Source organism: Mytilus galloprovincialis, chromosome 4 (genome assembly GCF_965363235.1).
Source record: "Mytilus galloprovincialis chromosome 4, xbMytGall1.hap1.1, whole genome shotgun sequence".
Taxonomy (NCBI): Eukaryota; Metazoa; Mollusca; class Bivalvia; order Mytilida; family Mytilidae; genus Mytilus; species Mytilus galloprovincialis.
In genome coordinates, this window is record NC_134841.1 from 62132987 (window position 1) to 62155076 (window position 22090).

General features: G+C 33.8%; 1 long non-coding RNA gene across 1 annotated transcript; it reads left to right on the plus strand.

Annotated features, from left to right (window-relative positions):
• Positions 1-1202: 1202 nt before the first annotated feature.
• LOC143070694 (uncharacterized) lies at positions 1203-11476 on the plus strand. The gene is made up of 4 exons (XR_012976646.1): positions 1203-1317; positions 4534-4614; positions 6685-6789; positions 11286-11476. It is a non-coding gene; the product is annotated as an uncharacterized LOC143070694 (long non-coding RNA).
• Positions 11477-22090: the final 10614 nt, after the last annotated feature.

Sequence of the window (22090 nt, forward strand, 5' to 3'; positions counted from 1 at the left end):
TTCATTATAAGTAGTGTATATTCAGAATGACTTTTAAGTATATATCAATTCAAAGATAAAAGGAAATAGAAAAAATAAAGGTCTTTTGGTAACAGTCCTGTTCACTGAAACACACTTCTGGGCTTGTGACCTTGGTACAGATTTGAGGATTAAACTTTTTATGGGACAATTCACATTTTATCTTTTTATGTTTTTGGTGTAAATACTCAATGAGGTCATGTCAATGTCATTAAGAAAGCTTTGCCACTTACAACAAACAACAAATAAAGGCAACAGTAGTATACCACTGATCAAATTGACAATAGACATAATTTGATAATTCCGAATACAAATTGGGGTAACAAACTTAAACTGAGGGAACACATCAACTATTATGAGCGATTTTCAAATCTTATAAATCATAACGTTTGGTTCAGACAGAGAAAGCCAAGGTGAACAAACTACATGTAAGTAAGGTAAATAAACTCATCATAGATACCAGGATTGAAATTTTATATTTACGTCAGACAGCGTTTCGTCTACAAAAGACTCATCAGTGACGCTGGAAATCAAAAAATGTTAAAAGGCCAAAAAAAGGAAGAGCATTGAGGACCAAAAATTCCTAAAAGTTTTGCTAAATACAGCTAAGGTAATTTAGAGCAAAACCCTTGAGACAATATTTTATGATCACCTAGAGTTCTTCATCAAAAGGTAAAGTAAGCCAATTTGGCTGCTTGGAATGTCTGATGCATTGTTTGGATAGTGTGTCACTACCATGCAGCAGGCGCAGATCCAGAGGGGGGTTCCCGGGGGTTGGAACCCCCCCTTTTTTTTGGACGATCAATGCATTTGAATGGGGACATGTAATTGGAACCCCCCTTTGTCCTGGGTTAGGAACCCCCCCTTTTTAAAATGGCTGGATCCGCCCCTGTGCACTCTGCATGCAGGGGCGGATCCAGTCATTTTAAAAATGTGGGGGGTCCAACTATATGCTCCCATTCAAATGCATTGATTGTCCTAAAAAAGGGATCCGCAACTGGCATGCTCAAAGACCATTTCAACAACAATCTGAGGGGAGCGTAACATTCCCTTTTTATTGTGACAAGTTCTTGTCATGAATATGCATGAAATATTTGTAAGATTTTAAGCAGAGTTGCAGACTCATTTACAGTGACTTCTAGTTTATGATATTGCAAAGATAACAAACACACGAAAAGAAGTAGGCCTGAATGTTTACTGTGAAGATAAGAAAGAAAGAAATATAAGGTTAATGATATGAAGTGAACTCCTCTATCTTGCAGAATGGGACATGTTACACATTTTTGTATTATTTTTAAGGTTTGTATCATTTTCAAATGAGTGCATAAGTGCTGTAGCAATCTTAATCTCACATGTTTTCAGTTGTTACTAGTATATGATGAATGTTTTATGTTACTTTTTTACCATTCCTTGGTTCCCATGTGTGATGTCGTCGTCCTCTGAATCTAATTAAGAAGGGACCGCAATTTCAAATAAATTTTAGTTGAAAGATCAGTAGGGTACTTTATAGTATAAAGTTGTTTTTTTCGTATGACACAAAATAAAACAGAGAGAAATTGCAATGAATTGTCTAATACATTGATAAATATATAATAAGATAGTCAAATTATTCAGAATCGGCCCTTCAGAATATCGATCAAGATCTAGCGACTTCCCACTCAAATTATTCAGAATCGGCCCTTCAGAATATCGATCAAGATCTAGCGACTTCTCATTTCCCCCATGATTTTTATCTTTAATTTCTGAACAAATAAATCAACAATTAAAATTGTTTGATTGACTCTTTTATGAGTAATTGACCTTACAAAGATAAGTCTTAATAGTTTTGTATTGTGTTTTGTCTATTTTTATAGCAACAACAATAAAGGGATTCGAAACTGGAAATGACAGGAATGATTAAATGATTGAAAGATAAATAAAATTGAGTATGGAAATGGGGAATGTGTCAAAGAGACAACAACCCGACCATAGAGCAGATAAAAGTCTACAAATAACTACATGTATATAGTCTTTGTAAACTGATTGTTGTAACTTTGTTCTTATGTTCAGTTGTACTGTGAAACATCTATCCCAGGTTAGGGGGATTGACGCCTTCAAACGAGTTTAACCGCCTTCTGTATGTGCCTGTCTGAAATCAGAGGTTATATGTAATTCGTTTGTTGCTGTAAAACATATCTGTTCTTCATTCATTATTTTGTACATAGATTTGGCCGTTAGTTTTCTCGTTTGATTTGTTTTACATTTGTCATTACTGGACCTTATAGCTGACTCTGTGGTATGGGCTTTGCTCAATATTGAAGGCCGTATACGGTGACATATAGTTGTTCATTTCTGTTTCATTTGGTCTTTTGTGGAGAGTTGTTTCATGGGCAATCATACCACATCTTTTTATATTAATGATAAATCGTGACATCACAGAAGTTCTGATTATTGGGCTTGTGAAACCGTCGACAAGAAACCTCAACAAGCCAAATAGGCAATGTATTGAAACTGTCAATCAACATGCCAAACCATGAAAGTATTATATTGACTATACTAATTACTATTAATACTTCCATGGCCAAACAGAGAAAAGATTATTTATCTTCCTCTACTGACCAGACCATGAAAGTCTTTAAAACATTGACATGCAAAATTTGTTTTGATTTCAATTGTGTTTAAAGATGTGTTAGATTTCAATTATTGCCCCAAGTTTAAAAAAATACTTCATTGACAGTTTTGTAACCTCTGATTAAGGAGATAATCCAACAAAAAAAAATAAACCCATGCATCTAGTAATAGTTTGAAATTACATCTACTGAAATAGCTCATTCTGCTTATTTTATAATGGTTTTAGACCCTGTTCACACTAGCATTTTTTTTATCGATCTAATTTGAATCGATCTAAATAAAACCAGTTAGCGTTCACATTATCTTTAATCATATCGATCTCTATCGGTCTAATATGAACCACTGCGTTCACACTACAATTAAAAACGCAATCGATCTAACCTTTTTGCCCGTAAAACTGTAAACACTGTATATAAATAGAATTGATTTATCAAATTCATGTGTTGATACACTGATACACACACTTGGAAAAAAGAATTGGATAAAGTTATTGTTTCTCTTGAATCACAATTTAAAATTTTAATACTGGTGTTGTTGCAGTTTTCTTTAATTTTGAAAACAATAACTGTAGCAACGAAGTTACAACACGACGCCGGAAATACTGCGTTTCCTGCAAAGAAAAAAATCAACATAAGAAAAGAAGACACAGATTTCGCAAATCTATGCTATGGCGAAGACAACATGTTTACAGTTTGTTTTAAAGGTCTTTTAACAGAGAAATATGGGTTAAACAACGAACCTCTGAGATAGTTTTGCCGCTATACATGCGCATACGTTATTTTCGATTCAATCGTACTAGTTTAAACCGATCTCTGCGTTCACATCTAAAGTAAGATCGGTTTACTTTAGATCGATTCAAACTAAACTACCTCTTTTGGTGTTTTAGTTTACACCAATTGAAGATCGATTCAATGCGTTCACATTAGCCCTTAAACCGATCTAAAGTGAACCGGTCTAGTTTAAATCGATAAAAATGTCCTAGTGTGAACGGGGTCTTATTTCAGAGGAAACTTCCAACATTGTTCATATTTGATGAATTTTATTCAGTATGGTTGTCAACAATGAAAAAAATCAAAACTTAAGTCAGTTCAGGGGCGGATCCAGCCATTTTAAAAAGGGGGGTTCCTAATCCATGACAAAGGGGGGGGGGTTCCAATTACATGTCCCCATTCAAATGCATTGATCGTCCCAAAAAAAAAGGGGGTTCCAACCCCCGGAACCCCCCCTCTGGATCCGCGCCTGCAGTTTGTCAGCAAAAGTTTAAGACATTCATCTCGTACCATATATATATATATATATGATGCTGCCAGTAAACAATACCAAATCAACACACCCTTACGTAATATTTTCATCTGAGGTTTAACTGAAGAATGTGTCCCTAGTACACGGATGACCCATCCGCATTATCATTTTCTATGTTCAGTGGACCATGAAAATGGGGTAAAAACTGTAATTTGGCATTAAAATGAGAAAGATCGTATCAAAAGTAACATGTATACTAAGTTTCTAGTTGATTGGACTTCAACTTCACCAAAACTACCTCGACAAAAAACTTTAACCTGAAACGGTAGACGGACGAACGGACGGACGGGCGCACAGACCAGAAAACATAATGCCCATAAATGAGACATAATAAATGGAGCATAAAATTACGATTAGGTTCTCCGTTGTAGTCGACGAGGGACAAAAGATACCAGAGGGGCATTCAAACTCATTAGTCAAAAATAAGCTGACAACGCCATGGTTAAAAAAGAAAAAAGACAACCAGAAAAACAAAAGTACACAAACACGGCATAGAAAATTAAAGACTAAAGCAACACGAACCCCATCAAAAAACTAAAGGTGGTCTTGTGTGCACCTGTCGTAGGGTAACACAGTAGTAAAATGGCATGCTTTACATTATAGATATGTGTTGTGGTTTTGGTGTACGTGAACGGACAACATTCTGTAAATGACGGTGTAAATTTCAAATACGTTCCGAATGTGGTGAGTACTACTCGATACTTGAATAAATACAGTTATTTAAGTTCATTGTTGTATTTATTTTAAGAAAAAGAAAAAATCTGGGGTAATCGCCAATGAGATAATTACCCGACACTACTTTAGGGTTGGATTATTCAAGAAAGAAAATGTGTTACATTGTAGTTTCTGGCTAAAATTGTGAGATATCTAACATACACCACATGACCATTTTCAATCTTCTGATAAACCAATCAGAGGATCGATATGGAACTGTGGTGTATGTGTAGATACCCTCACACTTGTTCAATGGAAAATAAAACAAACTATGGTGCATGTAATGCTGTGCTTATAAAAGTTTAAATTACTGATATAATTTTGCTTCTTTTGAAGAACTTTTTGGGTTTAAAATTCTAACTGAACACTCTGAATAAAAAACGACGTAAAGTTATGTAACAAAAATGATCTATAAAAGCATTTATTGAAAGGGGTTGCAAATTACAGTGTGTTTTTACTTTTTTGTTTCTGTCTTTAGGTGGTACCGGGAGAGTTCAGAATGCATCAATATTTACAAATTAAAATACATGTGATTAATGTTTTATATAAACTCCGCTTAAATAAATTTCACCTTGGTTATTTTAGTAAGTATTACTCTCTTACTTTGTGTGATGCAGGATACCATTACTCAAATAAGTATGAAGTTTGTAGGCCTAATGATTTCCAACGCTTTACCATCAAAAACGTAAATTATAATACTAAAACTAATTTTAATTGCAATGGTATATATATTTACACCCGGTGATAAGGCTAATTCTGAAGGTCGCATTTGGTGAAAAGGGGATAGGATTGTAGTTAAGACAAATGGAACCTATCTATTGTCAACCGTCTCGTCATGGCGTCCTTATAGCTTACGATGTGATTATTTCAACTTCACCACTTGAAAATCTTGGTTTGTGAGCAGCGGCAACCCTCTATCAAGGAACTTATGATAGGAAATACAAGCCCTCGATAATCGTATCAATCCACATCGGATTTCCGCCAACTCTAGAATATGTATATGCTGCGTTCACACGTAATTCGAATTCGATTCGCATGCATTAACTTATTCGAATTAGTTTAATTCGCATTCGAAACGTTTTACGTCCAAACGTATATTCTTATTCGAATTGCAATGTGTCTCAAATTTGCTTTACTTACATCCGAACGTCGTATCAACAAAAAACGGATTTCTAATGCGAATTGGTTAATGCGAATTAGCCAATTCGAATTGAATAAGAAGAGTGTTTAGCGAATTCGATTCGCATTCAATTCGAATTAAATGTAAGTGTGAACAAAGCATAAATGAACATGCGAACCAGGCATTAGTTTCACAATAACTTAGAAACCCGGCTTTGCTGGTAAAATTATAAAAGATGAGGAAAAAAATATGTACACATTTTTCTAACAAAAGATCTCACCGCAATGATTGCTACCTAAAAGATATATATGTAATAATTCATGTCAGATTACACACCATTCAGCCAGATATATTAATTGCATAAACTCCTGAAAAATGCATCTGTTGGGCACATTTCAACAAAACCGAAGCCAAAATCATTATTGTTGGTTTTTTTTTTAAATAACAATTTATATAAAGACAAAAGTCTACCAGACGTTCTAGCATTTCTTGGGAAAACGTTTCAGTCATAATTTTTGGTATTTTATTAAAGCGCCTGCAGTATCCGTCGTTATAACAGGATTCACAATGATCGATATCACAGTCTTGCACAATCTCTCTGTTCTTAAAATCTTAGTTTTCTTTTACCGCTTGCTGCAGAGATATCAATTTCTGTACTTGTATAAATTCCTACCATCTCTTTTCGTAGGCGGTGGCCGAATTGTCTAAGTAGTTAATACTGTTATCACTAGCCAGTCAACACCGAGGTTGTGAGTTCGAATCCCGCTCGAGCTGTGCACTCGAATCTTAATTGACTAGGATTATCAGTGTTCCTATCGAAGGTGGCAGTGGTTTTCGCCGGGCACTACGGCTTCCTCCACCAACAAAAACTAAGGCACTACCACAGAAATTGCATCAACTTTTGTATTTTCATTTTTTAGAATCATCTTCTAGCCGTTAGAGTCCATCATGACTGTTACATGTATAACACTACGCAACAGGAACAACACGACATGCACGACACACTAACAATGATCGGCTTAGAGGTAATGTTATATGAAAGGGGGGGAGGGGGGTCGGAGGGGTTCTAATCCCGAAATCCCGGGTATTAAAAACATGAAATCCCGAGGTTCCGAATTTAAAGTAATTTAAATCCTGACGTCCCGAAAAAGGACCTTATATTTATAATATCCAAGTGTGAACTGTACCACGTATAACCACTATTTCAGCCAGAACTTTAATGGTGTTTTGTGATTTAAACGGAAATTTTGAAATTCCTTGTCGTTGATTTACATTAAAAACAGGATTTATTGTCGAGCCTGCGACTTTTGTCGCAGAAAGCTCGACATAGGGATAGAGAACCGGCGGCGGCGTTAGCTAACTTCTTAGAAATTTTATATTTTAGAAGGTGGAAGACCTGGATGCTTCATACTTTGTATAAGGATGCCTCATGTTACGAAGTTTCCGTCACTCATATGTCCAATGTCCTTGACCTCATTTTCATGGTTCAGTGACTACTTGAAAAAAAAAATATGGATTTTTTGTAATGTTAAATTCTCTCTTATTATAAGTAAAAGGATAACTATATTTGGTAAGTGTGTACCTTGCAAGCCCTCATGCTGTCGGACAGTTTTCATTTGACCTCGACCTCATTTCATGGATCAGTAAACAAGGTTAAGTTTTGGTGGCCAAGTCCATATCTTAAATACTATAAGCAATAGATCTAGTATATTCGGTGTATGGAAGGACTGTAAAGTGTACATGTCCAACTGGCAGGTGTCATCTGACCTTGACCTCATTTTCATGGTTCAGTGGTTATAGTTAGTTTTTTTGTGTTTTGGTCTGTTTTTCATATATTGTATGTAATAGGTCTACTGTATTTGTTGTATGGAATGATTGTAAGGTGTACATGTCTACATGTAGCTTGCAGATGTCATTTGACCTTGACCTCATTTTCATGGTTCAATGGTAAAAGTTAAGTTTTTGAGTTTTGGTCTTTTTTTCTAATACTATATGCAATAGGTCAACTATATTTGGTGTATGGAAATATTTTATGATCTATATGTCAGTCGGGCAGGTTTTATATGACCTTGACCTCATTTCAAGGTTCATTGTTCAGTGTTAACATTTTGTGTTTTGGTCTGTTTTTCTTAAACTATAAACAGCAACATGTGTTGTATGGAAGAATTGTTAGCTATCCATGCCTGTCTGGCATGGTTCATCTGACCTTGACCTCATTTTCATGGTTCAATGGCCAATGTTTAGTTTTCTTGGTTAATGTTAAAGTCATATGAAACGAGTGAGTTGTGAAAAATAAGTTTATCCAATTCTTGAACCAATGCATGTATATATCATAAACTTAGTCCTCTGTGCACGATTTTATCATTATTTTCGCAAATATATCATAATTATAATCGTCATTTTTTTTTATCTCTGTTTGTTATGATTTAAAAAATATGGCTGCTCATTAAATGCCGTGTTTTAAAGCCGATTTTTACCGATTGTCACCTTATAGTAAACAAATCACAAAAAAGCATGGGTATTGAGCACGTGTTTAACATGTATAATCAGATATTTGTTTATTTCAATGACAGACCCATGCCTATTGCGATACCGGATTTTTACGAGGAGGGTTACGCTCGGGTCACTATGCATACGGAAAATATGTCGGCGAATGGCTTCCTGGAAGCAAGCAATTAGAAATAAGTAAACTTCTTCTAAATGTGAACAAATTAAAGAATTTTCCTCAGAAAAAAGTTTATGTACATAAGTTGTATAATGAAAACTATCCATTTAGTTTTAAAAAACATATGCATATTTATTTTTTAATTTGAGGTTTCTTATGACTTTAAGTTTATGTGACAGCGTATGCACTCTTTAGGTAGTTTTGATGATTCTGAAATCCAATGTATTTTTGGGCGTACAAACACTTCACGCTTCATACAAAATATGGTTACACCACAATTAAAAAGGGGGGGAAAAAAATCCATGGGTGAGAAAGAAGTCAAGTACCTTTTAAATGACAGAAGATTTGCTGCGTAAGACACCAGTTTTACTACTTTTGCTACTGGCTTTGTTCTAATAACTTCGCAACAAATATAAGTAGAAAGGAATCGAGGGCAAACTTCAACAACAGCAACAAATTATTAACACAAATTACAAGATGTAAATATACATGTTTTTTTCAATGGTCGGGTTGTTGTCTCTTTGGCACATTCCCAAGGCCGTAACTAGGCATCTTATTTTAGTGAGGCAAAATAATTGAGCCGAGCGAAGCGAGGCGAAAATTGTTTTTGGAGTGTATGAAATGAATGGTGCAAAATCCTGCATTCTAGGCATTTTTAGAGAGTTTGATAATGTTTTGAATTTGGACACTTTTTATATATTTTTTTTATATTTAAAGACTTTTACTAACACCAAATTTTTAACAACTTTATTTAAATTCATATGCAAGATAATCATCAAAATTTCACTGATTTGAGTCTGCTGCCAGAACATAGAGCAAACATCGAGTCAGTAGAGTTTGCCAAATTTTTCTATGGCCGGTTCAGTCAAATCGTTTCAGAATCCTAATTTGGTCTACTGATATTCATATCGCGATGAACATGGAGCATGGCAAGACCGCACAATCTACTCCATCAGCAATTCGGTAGCAGCATCGGTAGTAAAGCTTTCCTGTAAGCACCATCATACAGTCGCAGTTACAAAATATTAAACACTCTTTTATGCTGACAAAGAGTAGACAAACTAGGGATAGAATGAGATGAGATACATGTATATGATTCTATCTATAGAGTAAGTATATATGATATGGGTACAGGGGAATTGGAATGGAGTTTTGAACGTTTACATGCATGTAGGTCCGTAATTTCAAATTATTTCTGGAAATAGTTGGTGGTATTTTAGTTCCAAAATCTATAAATTTAGGGGTTGGGGTGTCCGATTCCGAAAACCCGAATATAAAGAAACGAAATTCCATAGTCCCGAATAAGTAAAGACAACATCTTGTGTTGAAGGTTCTACCATTCCTCATTAATATCAAATTGGAATATGGAATACATTCTTTAAATTTTTAAGGTTAAAGAAACATGGATAAAAACTAATCCATGAAATGAATACGCAGACAGGACTGCCCCCTTGCGATTCCCAGTACTTGATTTGTCAAAAGTTGGTGAAAACGGAGAAATGAATACTCAGACAGGACTGCCACCTTCCGAAAACCTGTACTTGATTTGTCAGTCTACTTATCGTTTTTTCTGCAAGAGCCTGTTTTTAACTAGAGATCCATGATGATTATCGTTACTAGGTTAATGTAATCGAGAAACATCACCCGTTGAGATGCTGAGTTATATCCAGGAAGAATGGTTTAAAAGGAATTATGACAAGTTATAGAAATTAAGGTTGAGACAGAACAACAGATGACTTTTATATTTATAAATATGCATAAAAAAAATCAGTGTCGAAATTTTAGTGAGGCAATTGCCTCACTTGCCTCAAGGGTAGTTACGGCCTTGATTCCCCATTTCCATTCTCAATTTTATCTAGACGCTATTATCCATGTCAGCTACAAATTTGCTGAAGTCTACTGTAGTTAGTACATAAAAAAATCTAAATTCATTTCGTAACCTAAACCTATCCATTAAGGCCATTGCTCCGGTATACCATATACCCTAAAAATAAACTTCGGTATACTTTACTCAAATTTTGTCTTAAAGGACCCATACCTAACTTGCATACAATGTTTTGTTCAATGGAGGCATTTTTAGAATTGGTCATTCCAGTCAGAGGAATGCCGATTATAACCTTTTAAAATGTATAATTTGTAGCAAGACTCACGAAAATCTATAATATAAAGTCTATGAGATACATGTATAACACATGCAAATTAAACAACATTCTAACATAGACCAAATGACGAGGATTTTATTTTATACGATACACGACGGGTGCGACATGTGGAGCAGGATCTGCTTACCCTTCCGGAGCACCTGAGATCACCCTCAGTTTTGATGGGGTTCGTGTTGCTTATTCTTTAATTTTATATGTTGTGTCATGTGTACTATTGTTTGTCTGTTTGTCTTTTTCATTTTTAGCCATGGCGATGTCAGTTTATTTTCGATTTATGAGTTTGGCTGTCCATCTGGTATCTTCCGTCCCTCTTTTTTAATCCAATACCAAGCTGACCGTAATACATGAATATTGAACTGCTATAATATGCGTGCTTGAATTATATTAACCATATGATCGGTCGTTCTGGTAATCGATGTCACTTTACAAGTTACTGAGCAATATAGAAGGTCAAAATTTTCGAAAACTTGTTATCGCTAATTCGCTATCATAATAATTATTGTGATTTCTAGTCCCAGCTTGTCTGAAACTAGATTTTAAAAAGCTCAGCTTCCCCAACAGTTGATTTATGTTAACTAAATTAAAGATTGTAATACCTGAACAAGTACATGTACAAAAGTTATGTTAACTATTCTACTATGTTTAGCCCGGTTCTACCTCTTCGCATAACTTTGTAATTTCATTTTATTTTCAGGCAAAAGTTTTGAAGATGATCGATGATCGTGCGACTTACTTCAAGACAGCATCTAAGGATCATTATAAACATGACCTAAGGCGGTTCAATCATTTCTGTCAACTAGGAAATTCTACTCTTTGGGTCTATAAAGGTCACGTGTTTTGATATCTGGCATTAAAAAAAACATGAAAAATATATGCCTGAATTGTATGGTTTATTTGGTTTGATTTTTTATTTTATTTGATTGATTTTGTGTATTTTAAGTTTTTTGACTTTTTTTCAGGGATAGTTTAATGAAAAAACTTATAGTGAAATTTTAAATTATTAGAATAAAAGTTAAATGTGCCGAAATTTAACAAAGAGACTTCTATTGAGAATTTCTTGCAGAAAATTGAAAAATATCGGTGTATGGAATAAGGGGATGGTCTTTACCTGTTCGTGTTTTCTTTGTACAATGCAGTGTCTGCTTTTATTCTATTCCATGCAGTATAGATTTGTCCCTGTTTTATAGTAATAAGATGTATGACCTATATGTAATTGCATAACTGATTTGTAAGTAACGAACGATACACTTTGACATCAATTTATTATAGTTAACATTACTTTTAGAAATACAACATGAATATTAACATCATTGTATCCCTATTTTTGTTATTTAACGTCTGTTTTTGTTCAAAAATCGTTGTTAATATAATGGAATGTATGCGACTGTCATATCAGAAGGAGGTTTTGCTAGCTATATAAAACCAGGTTAAGTCCATAATTTTCCGCATAAGAAAATGCCTGTATCCAGTCGGAAATATGACTTGATATTCATTCGTGTTTGATGTTTGAACGGTTTTTTTGCCATTTGCTTAGGAACTTGCTGTTTGGATTTCCTGGGAGTTCCGTATTTTTGATATTTTACTTTTCACTCCTAAATAACTTAAGTACTTTTAAATCATGTGTTTAGGCATGAATGAATAACGATTGTTAGAACTTCATATATTTCGACCGCCTCTGTGGTGTCGTGGTAGCTTGTGCCTTGAGTTCGTGTGTTCGAACTCTGTCCTGGCCAAACCAAAACCTATATATAAATTGCTTCGCAGAGCGCATCTGGGTACGACCTCAGAGGTTCAACACTGATCAGTTGGGACAAAAATGGAAACAATATTCTCGCTGGATACAGGTCTGAAATTTGATTGTAACTAAATATTTGACATATAATAGGTTTCTGAAACAGAATAACTGTAGTCAAAGAACTTAGAATTGGTTATAAGATTTGAATTTATATTCAAAGTTTTGCTAATGTGTAATACACCATGCTGTAGCAAATTGTAACCCCATTTTTTTGCTTTTGTGCAATACACTGCTGTTGAGAATTCCCCCTCCCCCTGTTTTTTTAATTTGTAATATCTTAAGAAAAAATTGCCCCCCCCTTTTAAAAAAAGCCCCCAATTATTTCCCCAAAGATATGGTCAAAATCTCAATTCAAATTTCCAATGGAGTTTTTCAAAGATAATTACCCATCAAATAATTTAAAAGCAGTGTCAGGGAGGTAATCCAAATTTTACTTAAAAGTAATTGTCCATTAACCAGGACACTCTTGTTTTCCCCCTAATTCCTAAAGGGTTTGAGCTATAACCCCCCAAAGCCAATCCTAACCATCCCTTTCTGGTATGGATATGATTTGAATTTTTGTGTTTTAATGCCACTTTTAAGCACCGCATCTAGGCTATTTCGTGGCGGCCAGTTTTTATTGGTGGAGGAAGCCGTACCCGAAGAAACCCACTGACCTTCGATAGGAAAGCTGACAATATCCTAGTCAATTAAGATTGGAGTCGAGTGCACCAGCACTAGCGGGGTTCGAACTCACAACCTCAGTGTTGACCTGCTAGTGATTACAGTAGTAACTACTTAGACCACTCGGACACCGAGGCCCCTTCTGGTATGGAACCTTGTCGTATGATTTCAGAGAGGTTAATACACCATTCCACAAGATATTGTCTGGAAACAAGAAAAAACCTTTCCACAAGTTATTGTCTGGAAACTAGAAAAAATCTTATTTGGGTATCTTTTTGGCCCTTAACCCTTAAGACCCCAATCCCGTCTGTAGGCGTGATGGCGACAACCAAAATCAGGTGGGGGTGGGCATCTTTTGATGGCCACTACGTAACTGTAAGTGACTGTGTATGTATAAACTATTATAATAAATGAATACATAGGTGGTACAGGAACACAACGAGGTATAAAATGGCAAATAGGAATCTAGTCTGTAAAATCTAGGTCACCGTTTTGTCAAAAATCAGTAAAAACTAAAAACGGACATTTAGGCAGACCTGACGAGAATAATAATTCCCCAGCAAGACACTCAAGTCCCACATACTCCCAGTTAGTATGAATGGACTGCTGTAACTATAGGGTAATACTTGAATGACAAAGAAACACAGTATTGTCAATGTTCACCTCTCACGGTCGGGGTCCGCTCCGACAGTCCGACAGTTCTATCGTCCGACGGTTCAATAGTCCGACGGTTCGATAGTCCGATATATACAACTAGATATGATATAGAATAATCACAGACACAAGACGTTCTACCTGGCTTTCGAGACGCGACAGACCTAACTTTTCCAAAACTGAATCTCCATTATTGTTTTCAACTTATTTCACAGATAACAATTTGTTTTAAATTGACATCTTTGTGTAAGTTGAAAGTTCACATGAAAAGATGGTATACAAAAGACTCTGTTGCCCGTTTCTATTATATCTCTGAAATGGCTGTTAGGGGCAATGATTTAATATTCAACAGTTTCAAATACCAGAAAAACTGACAGAGAATTCATGCTATATACTGGCGATGTTGGAGGAAAGAGTGATTTTTATCGTGCTGTTTCACCACTGTCTACGGAAAACTTTGCGGGTCCAGAAAAAACGTAACCCTGTGGTGGTTTTTGTTTGTTGATGTAATTTCACACTTGCTTTCCGTTTATTGGTTCTTCTCGTCTGAATTGTTTTACACGGGGCCCTTTTTTTTTAGACATAAAAGATCATGTGAGCTTTTGTCATCACTTGGCGTCCGTCGTCCGTCTGTCAAGATCTTACTTAAAGATCTCCTTCTCTGAAACCACTGGGTCAATTTGAACCAAACTTGGCAGAAATGGTCCTTATGTGGTCGTCTTTCAGAATTGTGTCCAATGCCCCGATCCGTAGTACAACGGACAGCCGATCAGGATGGCTGCCCCAATGAACTTAGTAATATTGGACCATTTAGGAAATAACTTCAAGAAGTTTTGTCGTCTGAAACCAAAGAGCCAATTTTAACTCTGGCTTACAAATGATGTCTTGAACATCTAAGAAACAACCATCTTAAAAATGAAATAGTGCAGCATTTGTAAGCCAGGGGGCAGCACTAGTCAGTCAAATGAATACTGTGAATACGTGAAAACAGTCATGTGTGACCAGAACTGACTTATGTAGGCCTTAAAAACCACACAAGAGAGTCATGTTCAGCTTTTCCTCAAGTTGGTAGGTAGGATCTTTTTACTTTTAAATCAGATCATGATACTTTCATCATATATACGCAGTTCTCAAATCCTGTACATGACTTCCGACTTGCATACATAAAGTAGAAATACCACTAAACTATCGAACTATCGAACTATTGAACTGTCGGATCATCTAACCGTCGGACCATCAAACTGTCGGACTATCGAAGTGTCGGACTATCACTACGGCCCCCTCAATGTATTTTAAAATCGGAAAATAGACGGAAAATTGCCATTTTCCGTGGGGTGGGTTCAAACCCATGAGAAAATATTCCCACTCCCCCCCCCCCCCCCATTGCCATCCGCTACCAAATCCCAATATATAGTTTAATAGATGGGCATCAGATACAGCATGAAGAGTCTGCTAATTTGCATATAACTTGCATACAATTGCAAATATTCGAAAATGCCTGATTTTCCAGAAATCTCTTTGGGGCGAATGAGTTAATTTCTAAACTGTTAGGACCATAACCCCTAAAACCAATCTAACCTTCCTTTTGTTGTTATAATCCATGTGTTTAAATTTCATAGATTTCTATTTTCTTGTACTAAGTTATTGTCCGGAATAAAAATGCAGTGCAGTTCCAAAATGTTCAAATGTTCAAATTTTGATTTCACTGTAGCCGGTATACTCAAGCTGGACTGGCAGTTCCAATTGTCTCATTTGGAACCAGATTTGACTCTGTGATTACTATACAGGAAATAGTCTAAATATTTGTACAGTGTCATTTTGGTCTCTTGTGGACAGTTGTCTCATTGGCAATCATACCACATCTTCTTTTTTTTATAAATATGCAACTCACAGGTGACAAAACTTAAAGTGTATGAAAACAAATCCAACATTTTAACAGAATACAGAGGCAGACACTGTAACTTATAAGAGTCAATTTGAATAAGATTAACTTTAATCAGAATCATATTTTGACCAATTTGTAAGAAATGTAAACAAATATTAAAGGATGACAACATTTTCATATTGTAAGAACAGAAAGCAAATAAGGTTAAACAATGAATCAAGGGCGTAGCTAGGTATTCAGTCTACTGTAGGCACCATTTGGCAGGGGGTCTGCGAAGCCCCCCCGACGGAAAACGTTTTTTAGCGTTTTAGCTGCAAAATTTTATGTACAAAAATATTAAATTTACTGGTTATTTAATCATGAAAATTATAATATACATGATGAAAAGGTCAAAGAATTATAAATAATTTACCATAACACCTGACTGGTGAATTAAATAACCCAGTACAATCGGAAATATATATATAAAAAAAAAATACAATATGCATTGCCCAGCGTAGATCAGCGTATCCCTTTAATTAAGCAGTACACCCTGTTTGGTATTTTCATATCTATTCCGTTCTGACTGATATATACTTTTAACTTAATTAATAGTACATAATGACGATCCTTCATTAAAAATAATTCTGCAGATAACCTTGTTTATTATTATTTTTAATTAAAAAAAAATATTTGTGAAAAAATTATGTGTAGGCACTAGTCTTGCCTAATGTGCATAATGGCAGCTACGCCCCTGAATTTGATTTAACTGCTATAAATACATATAATACTAAATATGTACCTAAAAAAAAATATAATATTGTTGTACTACAAGATAATATTGTCTTGAAAATTTTGCTTTACTACAAAACCACACTAGTACAGTATTTTTGTGAACAGCTTTCAGAAATAAAAATAATGATTTTTCAATGAAAAACATTCAAAAAGTATTTCAGTCATTAACTGTATAAAATAAAAGTAAACATAACAAAGAGTGGCCACATATCTTCACATAAGAAACATTTCCAATTGTAAAAACAAAACACATTTGAAATAGGTGCATCTTTTTTCTATAAGATGTGTGACAGTTACAAAAATAATACACCTACAAAATATCTTTAAAAAAATATCATAATCACTTATACTTTTATGTCTTTATCATTTTAAAATAAAGATAATATGTGTATACACACCTACCCTACATGAAAAAGAACTGTTGAAGTTCAGAAAAAGTCTTCTGAACTATGAAATAAACTTTAAGAATGGAGCATAGAAGGAAGGTAAGACAGGCTTATAACCAGATGCTCCGCAGGGCGTAGCTTTATACGACCGCAGAGGTTGAACCCTGAACAGTTGGGGCAAGTATGGACACAACATTCAAGCTGGATTCAGCTCTAAATTTGGATTGTGATTAAATAGTTGACACAGCATAGGTTTCTGACACAGAATGAATGTGTTCTAATGAACTTAAAATTTTTGTTTTCTCTTAGAGCAATTCACTATGCTGTTGAATATTAATCCTCTCAAAAAAAGTTTGAAGAAATTTTCTTTTTTATTTATGAAATTTCAAATGAGAAAAATTGAACCAAATTTTTTATAATCACATCCCCCTTTCCCTTATTCCAAAACTAATCTCAATTAAAATTTCTAATGGAGTTTGCAACAATAACTACTCATTTAAATACATCATAAAATATTAAGATGTAAAAAAACTGCTTGTTATCACTGAATGGTAAAGATTATTTTAATTTATCAGTTGGTAGTAAAAAGTGAATATACATTGTATATTGTATATAACAAAGATTTAAATTGATTCTGGACAAAGAAAGATAACTCCAATTAAAAAAAAATCTTGCTATTGCACAATATTTTGCAATTAGATATTTCTTGCTTACTATTCTGGACAAAGAAAGATAACTCTAATTAAAAAAAAATTTGCTATTTCACAATATTGTGCAATTAGATATTTCTTGCCATTGCGCAATACTGTGCAATTGAAAAGACTTGCTATTGCACAATACTTAATATAATAATTTTGGATCCTGATTTGGACCAACTTGAAAACTGGGCCCATAATAAAAAATCTAAGTACATTTTTGGATTCAGCATATCAAAGAACCCCAAGATTTCAATTTTTGTTAAAATCAGACTAAGTTTAATTTTGGACCCTTTGGACTTTAGTGTAGACCAATTTGAAAACAGGACCAAAAATGAAGAATCTACATACACAGTTAGATTTGGTATATCAAAGAACCCCATTTATTCAATTTTTGATGAAATCAAACAAAGTTTAATTTTGGACCCCGATTTGGACCAACTTGAAAACTGGGCCAATAATCAAGAATCTAAGTACATTTTTAGATTCAGCATATCAAAGAACCTAACTGATTCATTTTTTGTCAAAATCAAACTAAGTTTAATTTTGGACCCTTTGGACCTTAATGTAGACCAATTTGAAAACGGGACCAAAAGTTAAGAATCTACATACACAGTCATGACAGTTAGATTCGGCATATCAAAGAAACCCAATTATTCAATTTTGATGAAATCAAACAATGTTTAATTTTGGACCCTTTGGGCCCCTTATTCTGTTGGGACCAAAACTCCCAAAATCAATACCAACCTTCCTTTTATAGTCATAAACCTTGTGTTTAAATTTCATAGATTTCTATTTACTTATACTAACGTTATGGTGCGAAAACCAAGAAAAATGCTTATTTGGGTCCCTTTTTGGCCCCTAATTCCTAAACTGTTGGGACCTAAACTCCCAAAATCAATACCAACCTTCCTTTTGTAGTCATTAACATTGTGTTTAAATTTCATTGATTTCTATTTACTTAAACTAAAGTTATTGTGCGAAAACCAAGAATAATGCTTATTTGGGCCCTTTTTTGGCCCCTAATTCCTAAACTGTTGAAACCAAAACTCCCAAAATCAATCCCAACCGTTCTTTTGTGGTCATAAACCTTGTGTCAAAATTTCATAGATTTCTATTAACTTAAACTAAAGTTATAGTGCGAAAACCAAGAAAATGCTTATTTGGGCCCTTTTTGGCCCCTAATTCCTAAAATGTTGGGACCAAAACTCCCAAAATCAATACCAACCTTCCTTTTGTGGTCATAAACCTTGTGTTAAAATTTCATAGATTTCCATTCACTTTTACTAAAGTTAGAGTGCGAAAACTAAAAGTATTCGGACGACGACGCCAACGTGATAGCAATATACGACGAAAAATTTTTCAAATTTTGCGGTCGTATAAAAACTAAAATTACCAGCGTTAAAAAGAAGTATAAATAGGAAAGCCAGAATTGAAATAAAAAATCAAATTAGAAAGAGACGAGAAACGATTTAATTAATTCTACAATATATCTATTTATCATAACTATGAGATTCCATCACAGTAAAAATACAAACAAATAAAACAACTGAACTGTTTAGACTCAAATCTCTCACTTGATATTAGCTGTAAACTTTAACAGTTGTCATTAGCTATGGTATTTGAAAACTATTAATTGTTACATGACGCAATTATTTAAAAATAAAAATTGAAATTATACATGTATGGGCCTATCCAGTAAAAATGAATAAAATTACTCTTTTACCATGTTTACTGTACAATAATAAACATTTAATTTCAAAGTGAAGATATTTAGAGACCCACATTTTTTCTGATGTTCTACAATTTAGTACCCTTGAAATCTGAAATGAGAAAAAAATTGTCCTCCCACAATTTTTTTTCATCCCCCATCCCCCCTCAATCTGCTAAATATTAAAATTCAAGTTTGAAACTTAAATGGTACATAGTCATACATATACATGTAGCTGTGTCAATAAAATAATGGATAAATATATACATAATTAGCATCCTTGTTCATCGATATGAAGACTGGTTTTAGATTACATGAAGATATTGTAACTCTCCCAAATGAAGAAATGATTCTAAATGAATGCATGAACTGTCTCTCAAAGAAAGTTCAATTACACAGCTTTGAAAACCAGTAAACAGGAATTCAATGGGCAAGATACCACAGTTGCGTAGGCCATTTATATATACATGAAAATAATTTAATTATAAATGTAGACAAAGGTCGAAAAATTTAGAAGATCATCCTGTTCGAAAATATCTTTCAACTTTTAAAAATACATGTACTTGTATAGAGTATTTTGAAGACTCCTGACTTTACTGCTGCAAACTAAAATGCAAGAAGTGTGTGGTGAGCTCTTATTCACTCAATATTGAAAATCAAAGTATTGTTAAAAGTTTTCAATGATTAATCTATTTCCTGATAAGACAAAAAAATCTTAAATTAAACATTTTATATTTAACGGAGTCGTGTCCCTTGCATATAAACCTACTTGGATAAAAATGATTTCAAAAGATACTCCTAAAACAATAAATTCAGAGTAATGCAAAGTTTTATATTATTGAGGATGAGACTGGGTTCATGGGAAACTTGCTTTTTGCCTCCCTTGATTTTTATGACATTCCACAATTTATAGTAATGACTTTTTTCATCAACATAAATGTCTTTAATATTTTCAAATAAATAGTCCCTGTTTTCTTTCTTATATATTTGAGACTAGAATGTCCCCGGAGACACACAAATCATGGGACAATAAAGGGTAGTGGGTAGTAAAGCATGGCATGACAATAGCACTTAAGTCAATTTACAATGTTGGTCAAATTCCAAAGCATTAAGCAATCTTAGAAAACTGCATTTAACACTACTTTGGATTTCAAAATAATAGAGACTTGTATGAGTAATTAGGAAACATAAAAAATGATAATGGAAATGTAAAAATCACTTATAATATTTAAATTATAGTAATACAACACATGTAAACACATAAAATCTGAGATCATTTGCATATTTGACCAAAACAATAAAAATCTTTTACACTTGATGATTATAATCACATCTCATATTGCAGCTGGTGCAACTGAAAAATTCTGACTACCTTAACTAGAGGCTCTCAAGAGCCTGTGTCACTGGGTCTATAGAAATATCAAACAAAGGACACTCTCCAACATTTTAGACGAGAATAGACCATGACAAAAATCTCCATTTTGTTCATCTTCTACTTCTGATCTTTTAGTCTGTTTAGTTTCTTTGACTTATTAATAGATCTTGCCTTGCTGATAACGTTTTTTGACTTAGAGTGTTTATTTATCTATCATAATGCCAGGCATTACAGAAAAAAAATGTTTTGCTCTAAATATCATGGTTTTCATCAAGGATTTGTATAGTTAGTTGCTATACAAATCCTTGTTTTCATGAAGAAAAAAAAGAATTGTAAAGTTTGTCATTCATGGGCTATAACTCCTATAAGAATTTGTCTTAACCATAATGTATTGTATACATTTTTGAGTTCATCAAATGAAAAGGAATGTATTGTTTTGGTCACTATTTTATCAACAATCACTTAAATAGTACAATCAAGGTCCCAATGCCATTTAAACAGTTACGAAGAAACGTTTTCCTCTTTGTTTCCTCACACTATAACATAAAAAATATCACACATAATAAACAATACATAGAAACTAAGACAACTATAATTTTATATACTATCAACATGAAAAAAAATAACAGAAACGAACATAAAATTTTCTTAGCAATGTCAAATACTTGTAGATGTCTTACAATGTAATAATTAACTTTTTCACAAAACTTTTTTCTAAGGGCTGTTCCTTTAAATAATATATGTGAATGCATTAATATACTTTATATAATTGGTCTAATAACAATGAATTATCTCCCTTAGAAGCAATTTCAGCAGGGATTTTCATTCTATATATTTAAATAAAAAATTATGGGAAAAAAAGGTTTAAATTTTAAAGCTTTATATCATGATTTTTTTTTCTTATGATAAAACAGTGATGTTTAACAACTGTTGCAGTGATGTTTTCAAATGTCTTGACAATAAGTTTCAAAATAAAATTGATTCATGGACTGGAATATGATAAACTTGACATCAGAAATTTAAATTTTACAATATAAAATTAAGACTTTATAAATCTTTTTTTTATTATTACCAATAAGGTTATAAAAAAAAATCAACTACATAACATTGAGTGAAGTGGGTCTCATTGGGGTCTAAGCGTGGCGCGGGATTGCCGATTTTTTTGTAAGTCAAATAAGTGTGTCGTGAAAATGGGAAATGAGGTCTAGCGGGACCCAGGAAATTACTAAAAAATGAGAATTGCTTACTTACATAGTGTAAGCGGAATACGGGAATCTGACAAAACAGTAAGCGGGATCCGGGATCGGAACCCCCCAACGAGACCCCCAGTGAACATACAAATGTAAATCAACATCTATCTTTAAGTTTTATTGCATCTCACAAAACAAGATTTGTCCAGACTTAACATGTACAAGTATTTAATAAACCACTTAATTATATACATGATCACTAACTATTAAAAATTTACATCATGAAATATTATGGCACTTGAACTTCTTTAACATAAACAGCACTCAAAATGCATAACTGTAACCATGGTAACTTAGTAACAAACAATTAT